A 9036-nucleotide genomic window follows, 5' to 3' on the forward strand; every position below is an offset into this window, starting at 1 on the left:
GTTGATGAGATTCACTATGAGACAGTGTGTGAAAGAAATATTATGTGATATTGCTCCCATGGACTTTACTCATCTTCTTTTAGGATGATTATGGCTTCATTTTAAAATATTTGATCTCAATGAACGCTCGCTTTATTTGAGACATAAGGAACATGAAATTAAACTAAAATTTATGACACCAAGCAAGTCATAAAGGATCAACATAGGTTGAAGGAGAAAACAAAAAAAAAAATAAAAGATGAAATTAAGAGTGAAGAAAGAAGGTGAGAAAAAGAAAGAAGAAAAAATGAAGAAAAAAAAAGAGAACTAAGGAAACAGAGCATACAAATTTTATTTATCAATTATTTTGCTTTTACTGTTTGTGATATCATTTTACATGAATAAATTGGTGGTGATGTTAAAGAAATACATTAACTCCTATGTTTAAAAAGGAAGCTTGTTCCTAGTGCTTTATTATGCATTAATGAAAAACAAAACTTGAGAATAATGAAACACAACTCATTGTGTTATTTCTTGTTACATATAAAGGTGAGTGAGTGTTGGCAAGAAAGGTGCTCCACATATTGTAATGGAAAAGGAATGTCCTTTTATACGGACATAATAAACTTTAATAAAATTAGTAGGAAAATAAAAACTTAAGATTTTAGTCAAATCTTCTCGAAGAAGGAATGTATGATGTAAATTCAATCGCGTAGAAGATAAAGAAGGTGACATGATTTTTAATGAAGCTTAATTGTCATAATTTCAACTAAAAAAATGAGTAATACTTAGTGTATAGTATGATTAAAGATATTTATTGGATAAAATATCTTAGATATTTTAAGCGATGAGTGACTAACTAGATTTCCAGGTAAGGTTGTTTTTATTTTACACTTATAAATACAATAACAGGGCCAAAGTCCAAGTACGTTCCACTTACATTTTATTGACTCTAGATAATATTCTATAGTAATAATATAATCACTTTCTTGAGAGTTGAGGCTCCATAACTCACGTCTGACTTGAGCATCGGAGTATCTTCACAGGTACCTCCCCTCTCCGTTGTTGAAAGTAGACGAGCAGTACGAGCTGAAGGAGTGCGAACGACAACAATTGAGGAGAAGCAAGCGTCCCAGACATTTAGAAGCAACAAAGACACACTGAAAAACATCTATACCGAAACACTTAGTGATTTGGAATGCTAACAAACATGTTTTTGGTTATACCAATTTTAGTTTATTTTATTTTGATGCAAATAATTACATGAATGAGATGTTATAATACCAAGACTATGGATGACTAGCTTTACAAATGATGCATTAAGTTTTATTCCTTTTGATTGACTTTTAGTTAACACAATTTCAGTTACAATCAATCATTAAGTAGTAAAATCATTATTAACATAAATAGATCATTATTAGTTTAAGTGGGATGTAATTACAACTAAAGCATCATTTATAATTATGGTTAAATTTTCTACATAAACCAAACCATTTTTATCAATGAAAATAGTGAGTTTTAATAAAAAAGTTAGGATTTATCTATATTATTTTAGTACGAGTGATTCTTTCTTTTCATCATGTTTACTTTTTTTTTCATCCAAAATTTAAAAACTCACTTCTATTATCCAACCTAAATTTTCAACTTTCCAACTCCCTTTCTGACTAATTTTTCAAATTCCCCAATTCTAACCCTACATATCCTAAATCAGCCATCACATTAAGACTAAGGGTTTACGTCATTCTCGTTTAATCTTTCTCTATTTTCTAGTCTCTGTATTGTCATTATTATTTTTATGCATAGGTTACAATGTTAACCTCATATTTGATTTTGTTTGGGATTACACATGATTAATGGCTATATCATTTTGGTTAACTTTACGTATATAGATCACACTCATGCATTATTGATATTTTATGTATTTGATAATCCTAATTAAAATAGTCTAGCCCGACCTTTGTGAAGCATTATCGATGAAATTAATTTAAAAGTTTTATTAAGAATAAATTTTTCGACGAAATTGTTTTTCATTTTTTTATCTCTAAATACACTGTTACTAATACAAGCCTATATAGATCAAACCATGATCCCGTGTTGCAAAAGTACATTTATTTAATAACCATACTTCACCATATTGTTTGTGAAGGGATTTTATTGTGATGATAGGTAAACACCATTTAGATTCTTGAAACGTTTTGCACTTCTTTTAGGAAATTTTTAACACAAAAAACATTTCTACCCCTATGCGACAATATAAAACAATATTTTTAATTTTGTAGTTGATTTTTTCAAATTATTTTATATTTTAAAATAAAAATTTGATACGATAAATGTTGGATAGGGGTTTATTAAGATATTTTTTTTTATTTGATTTTATTTGATCTTTTTATTTTTTTTGTCCCAAATAGTTAGAATCTGGAGAAGCGGAATTATATACGAGCCCTGCTTACCAACACTATATATGTACTGATCATTTTTTTTTTCATTTAATGTATTTTTATATTTTGACTAAAAAAATTAAATTAAACTGAATTATTTATTAAAATGTTAAGATTAAATAACAACAGATTTAAGCATAAAAGGTAGTTAAGTAAAAAAAAAGAAGAAAATCTTATTTTAGTGTTGTGTCCACCGAAAGAGTCCGTAAATTTGAAAATTGTTAGGCAAGATTATCAGTGGAGTTTGAACTTTTTGTTCATAATGGGAAACTAAACAGGATAAATAATGAAACTACCAAGCTAATTAAAACTGTGTTTTTCATACAGTTCAACATAAAATAAACCAATTAGGCAAGCTAAAAAAACTTAAGGAAATTATCACCATTGATTTTCTATTAAATGACTTATTAGACAAAGAGAAATTATAATATCAATAGCGGACAGATTCATACAAGGAAGAAACGAATCTTCTCTTCGAAATCGAATCAAGGAAAAAGTCTATGGCAATTGAAACTTACGATTTTCTTACCTGAGCGTTCCCTACTGTTACAGATCAAATATGCGAATCACCGCCAACTTCAAGTTCTGACAATATCACAAAAATGTGGATGTGGATCAGTATTTATGTAAAAAGAAAAGTTGCAGAAATGACCAAAAAACAGGAATAATAGGGAGAATATTAGGTTAGTGAATAGTGAATATCGACGATTTACAAATTGATGAAATAAGGCAGATATGTTTGATGGCGTGGATCAGAGAGGAGTTTGTAATCAACGCAGGAAGCGCATTGGTGGCGGAACAGTGACTGTGTCGAAGGGAGGGAACAATGTGAGGGGAGAAGTCTAAGTTGCGATTCCATACTAGAATGCAACCCACGCCTTTTCATACAACCCCTGAGATCATCATTGATATGGAAGAAGTTGCGAGCGTCGCCATGCAATAACTCGGCAAGGGACAGGGGCCTTCTTCACTTTGCCCTAACTCCAAACACTGTCACTGCCAAACCAAACCAACATGCTCTCCTCCTGCTCAAACCTTTTACTATTCCCATCATTTCCACGCCGAATCAACTTCACAAACACACCACTACGATGAAGAAGGAGGAGAAGAAGATTGAAAGTTGAAATGAAATTAATTTTGTGGGAGAAGAAGAAAAGCTTTGTAATATAGATCGGGGGAGGCGGGAGAGGAAGGGCGAAAACCTAACCAGGTAGAGAAGATGGGAACACAGGGTTATGTTATGGACTCGAATAAGCCCAAAATCCAAGCCTGTTCACTTTGGACTTAAGCCCGTTTCATGTTTAATTGATGGAAGCTTATCCTGCACTTTCAATATATTTCTCTCTCTACTTCCAAACTTTTTTTAAAATTCCAAAACTATTTTTTTTAAAAGATTTTATAACTTAAAGTAATTTTTTTAAAGTCTTTTTCTCTATGCAATTCAAAAAAAACCTTACACCTTCATCTTGGGTGTTGCTCCCTCCACCTCCACAGCCTTCTCCCTCCACCTCCCCAATTATCTTTAATTCCAATTATATCCTTAAAGCTAAAATTTTTTATTTTTATTATTTTAATATTTTAATATTTAAATATAAACTAATATAAATATACATTATTAAAATACATTAAAAAGATATTCAAAAATAATAAATCAAAATATTAAAATATCTAATAAAATAATAACAGAAACATAAAATTAAAACAAAGCTTAAACGGATGACATCCTTCAACGGATGTCAACATCCGTTTAAGGCGAAACGGATGTCGACATCCGTTTTGCCTTAAACGGATGTTGACATCCGTTGAAGGATGTCATCCGTTTAGGCTTCGTTTTCATTTTACGTTTTAAGGTTAAAGGATTATTGGAAGGATTATTGGAAGAGTTTAGGGTTTAGGGTTTAAGATTATTGGAAGGATTATGACTACGTACCTGGAGAGGAACCACGACAAGCACACTACACCACAAACGCACTGCACCACGTACTGCACCGAAAGCAAGAGGAAGATTGCTTGATAATTCTTTTCACGATCACTGAGCTTTGCAGAAAAATATTTTACTCATACAAGGAACTACGTAGGTTATCAGTGAAATATATTATAAATGAGTAAAATTAAAAAACAATAATTCTAAAAATAAAATTTTACTGAGAGACAAAATAGTAAAGGGAAGGTGGAGGGAGAAGGCTGTGGTGGTGGAGGGAGCAACACCCCTTCATCTTTTATGCTTTAATGGATTTCGAGATGTTGAAAGATTTTTTAAAAATTTCAACGAATTTTAAACATTCAACAAATTCAAAATTTTTCGAAATATTTAATAAATTTAAAAATTTATTGAAAGTTTTGATCAATTTCAAAATCAATTAAATCGTTAGACGAATTTCAAAATTTATTCATGTAACATCCGAAAAATATATTATGAAACTATATTAATGAGACATCACATAATAATAAGGTAGAACAGTTATTATAAAGAAAGTTAACTTATAGTTATTCAAAAATAACCATAAAAATTAAAAATTTTATAAAATTCTTATGCTGGTACAAAACAATGTACAAGACCGAACAGTCTTATGATAAACAGATGGATCCTCTCCTTCGACTGCTTGCTCCAAACAGAAACTCCTCTCTCTGCTCACATCCACAGGATGATCATTGTAAAGGAAAAATCGAACGAACAAACATAACAAAACAAAAAAGAAGGGTAAGCTAGTATAATTTAATATTCATGTGATCATACAATTCAAACATCTTAAAATACACTCATGCACACGTATAAAACATATAAGTACATATTGACTAACCACTTTAACTTGACGGTCTGGACTAGTATGAATATGTAACTTTTGGTTGTTCGTGCACTCGTGGGTGTAGTAACGGGAAACCCATCAGTTGTCGCACGAGGTTAACCCGTTATCACTCACCGTAGGACCTCCCCCCCCCCCCCCCCCCCCCCCCCTTCGACTAAGGCCTCCTACTATTCTCACGACATGAATTACCCATCTCTACTTAAGACTTGGTAATCATTAGAATGTCAGGATGAACGTCGTGGATTTCGCTGTCCATATTCATACTATAACACCACCTTGATAACTAATTATTGAGACATTCCTCCTCGGAATTCTCTTTTCTATCATTTGGAACATAATACTTTATGAAAACATCCACTTCATTCTTCATACATAGCATGTTCATATTACTGAATTAAACAAGTTATCAACCAATAATGGAAATCAAATGCAAGACCGAACACCTTGATGAAAGTTGAAGATTGAACGGTTTCTCACTACCCAAATAACAGGATCGAATGATCCATAATAGGTAAGGCTGAAGAAGTGTTCGAACACTATTAAAGATCGACCACTAGGAAAACCAAACACTTATACAAGTCTGAGCATTACCAAGACAAAGCCCACACCTAGGCTCGAACACTCTTAACTTAGACAAAATACTCTATTAGGACTGTTCACTAAAGCATAACCGAACGGTCATTAACAAGTATGACCCCTAGGAGACCGGATACAGTTATGACCGAACACCAATACGAACCGAGTACTGGTGTAAGACCAAGACATACTAAGAGATCGAGTGCTAGTACAAGACCGAGCACTACTAAGAGACCACCCACTCACCTAAGACTGAACAGTCATGAACGGCTAAGACTCTAAAGAGATTGAACCCAGTTAATGACCGAGTACCTGAACATGACCGAGCGGTCAACAACGAACACTCAATTTTCTACAGAACTTCTGCAGAATTATGAACAAGGTAGATTTTTACCAAAACTAAACAATTTCCCAACTTCTAATCCTTCAAACATGAATCATATACACATTTACACCTATCCAAGGGTACCTAAATCTTTCTAACATTATTCCAAAGAGTCTCGTACCATATTTCACTCCAAATTCTGCATAGTTAACAACTCAAGGACCAAAAATCAGATTTCTTACTTTTGGTACAATTTTAAGTGACTTAAGGGTTCTAACAAGTTCTAAACAATTCATCTAGACTCTCCCCATTGACCAATTCCACATCGGGTCAAAATTCCCCAAATTCACTATTCCACTTCCTCACCGAACACAATTTCATACACTTGTAATCTGCAGAAGTTAAAAAACAACATGATCACAGACATTAACAATCCATCCAGGCATTCCCAATCATCACCGAACACAATTTCATACACATGCAAACCTTAAACAACATTCACAGTATCAAAATCAGCCGCATATCAATAAATTATATTAACTAGCTTCCCTTACCTCAAAGCAACTTGATAGAATTAAACTTCTTCATAGTTTTATTAAGCCGCAGGTGATCCTAGGACAACCTACAAACTATGGATCGATGAAAAGAAACCAACCACCGAACCATAAACAAAATCAAAACCTAGATGAAGAGTAAACATGCAAACCGAACAGTGTTTGTATGTACTAGAAATTGCAGAAATTTCAAGAATCAAAGAGAGACAACTTACTAGTTCTAAAACAAGAAATTGATTGGTGTAAAAGAAGCCCTTGATCTCAGAATCGCCTAGGGAGATTCTGATCACCGATCAGAGTGAGTAATTTTAGAGAGAATGAGGAGAAAATATAGAAAATAGTGTTTTTTTAGAGAGGTAGAACATACTGATATAACGAGTTGAGTGTTTTAAAACTTCTATTTATTTTGTTAGCTTATTTTAACACTAAGTGCTTAATCTCATTATTTTAATATATCTATCCATTCTTAACTGTCTATTTTATAAGTCCTTACCGTTCTAATCATTAATAAATTTCAATATTTATTGAAAACTTCAAAAATTATTTAACAGATTTTAAAATTTGTTGGTGTTTTTTATAAAATTCTTCAACAAATTTCAAAACCTTAAAAAAAATCCTTTAACAAAAATTTTAATGAATTTTTAAATTTGTTAAAGATTTTTAACGAATTTTAAAAATTATTAAAAACTTTAACGAATTTTAAAATTCCTTGGAATTTTCAAAATACAGTAGTTATTGCTTATCAATCTCAAAGTTATTTTCAAAAATTTAAGATAAAAAAGAAAAATTTGGAAATAAAAAAAAGGCACTCTTAATTTATTAGTTGATTACTTATTACCCAACCCAAACTATTGCCTCTTTCGATATTATAAAAAAATCTAAATTGCTACCAAAGGCATTCGTTCATAACAAAAATGATAAAAATAATTGTATTTTGTATTTGTAAATCATCTAATAAATATTATAAGTGCATGTATATTTGGGTAAATTAAATTTCTTAGTGAATTAAATGGGTATTTTTACTTTAGTTAAATTTAAATGTAAAATATAAATTAAAGAAATCAAGATGGTTAGTTAGAATTTAAAATGAAATGTGATTTAATTTGGAGAGTGATAATTTGAAATATTTAATTTAAATTTTATTAAATATGATAATTGCTATAATATAAAAATCAATTGTAATTTCATTATAACTATAAACTCATAACTAGATATTAAAATATTTTATTATATCATTATCTTTTTAGTTTAAGCAGAGGCTAATTTCCTCACATGTTGTAACCGAGTTACATGGAAGTTTGGCATGCATGATATGTTGCGTTATGATTAGTATTAGTTAGTTATAAAACTATTTTTTCGGCACTTTTGCATGTCATGGTAGACTGATAATTCTCATGCTACCACGAAACAAAGATATCGATTGGCGCACTTTCCTCAAAAGAATCAGCAAATCCTCAATTTCCACGGCTAAATCGCATGCTTTCCATATTCTTCGGAACATAAATAAAATAAATTAAAAATACCACGCATAGCCTCATTGGCCGAGCGTGGTGCTCTTTGTAATTTTTTAAATATTTGTTCCCTTCACCGTATAAGCTTATTTTAAAAATTATTAATAAGATGTAATTTAATAATGTAGAATAATGCGAAACGAAATTATTTTTAATTTCGGTAATCGGTCGACATAACAGATTTTTAAAAAAAATATATATATAAATTGTATAAATCATTAGTTTCACCTGGAAAATCTATTTATTATGATCAATAAAATATACAAAACAAAATTAACATATACATAAACAATACATTAAAAAAACAAACAGTAATATTCATAATATAAAAAAATTAAAACAAAATCGTATTTTTCATTTATAATATTCGTAAAAAAAATTTAACATAATATTCTTGTTACAGTTAGACTTTATATATTTTTTTCACGTGATTATATCAAAATGTATTTAGCATCTCTCATATTGTGGTAATAAATGACTCATTCTTTACTCGACCAATTTGACAATCTTAAGAATTCATTTTTTTTAATAATAAGTTTGTCTTCAACTAGATATTAAAATCATCGTTAAAAAAAATTTACAATATACAATGATAAGAAATAATTTCTCATTGTTTTACAAATATAGTTTATTATTATATTGAAAATTATTTCAAAGTATATAGGTTCTTTATCAACTTTATATACATATTTTTTTTCCTTTGCTAAAAAAATATACACAAATATTAAGTATTTTTACTTCGTATTCTTTCCAAATAAAAACGTTCCCTGACACTTCAATTTTAAAAGCAAAAATATGATGAATAACAATATATTATAGTGTAGAATGTTCCACCCTAAAAAATTA

The sequence above is a fragment of the Vigna angularis genome, chromosome 9 (assembly GCF_016808095.1).
Source record: "Vigna angularis cultivar LongXiaoDou No.4 chromosome 9, ASM1680809v1, whole genome shotgun sequence".
NCBI classification, from domain to species: Eukaryota; Viridiplantae; Streptophyta; class Magnoliopsida; order Fabales; family Fabaceae; genus Vigna; species Vigna angularis.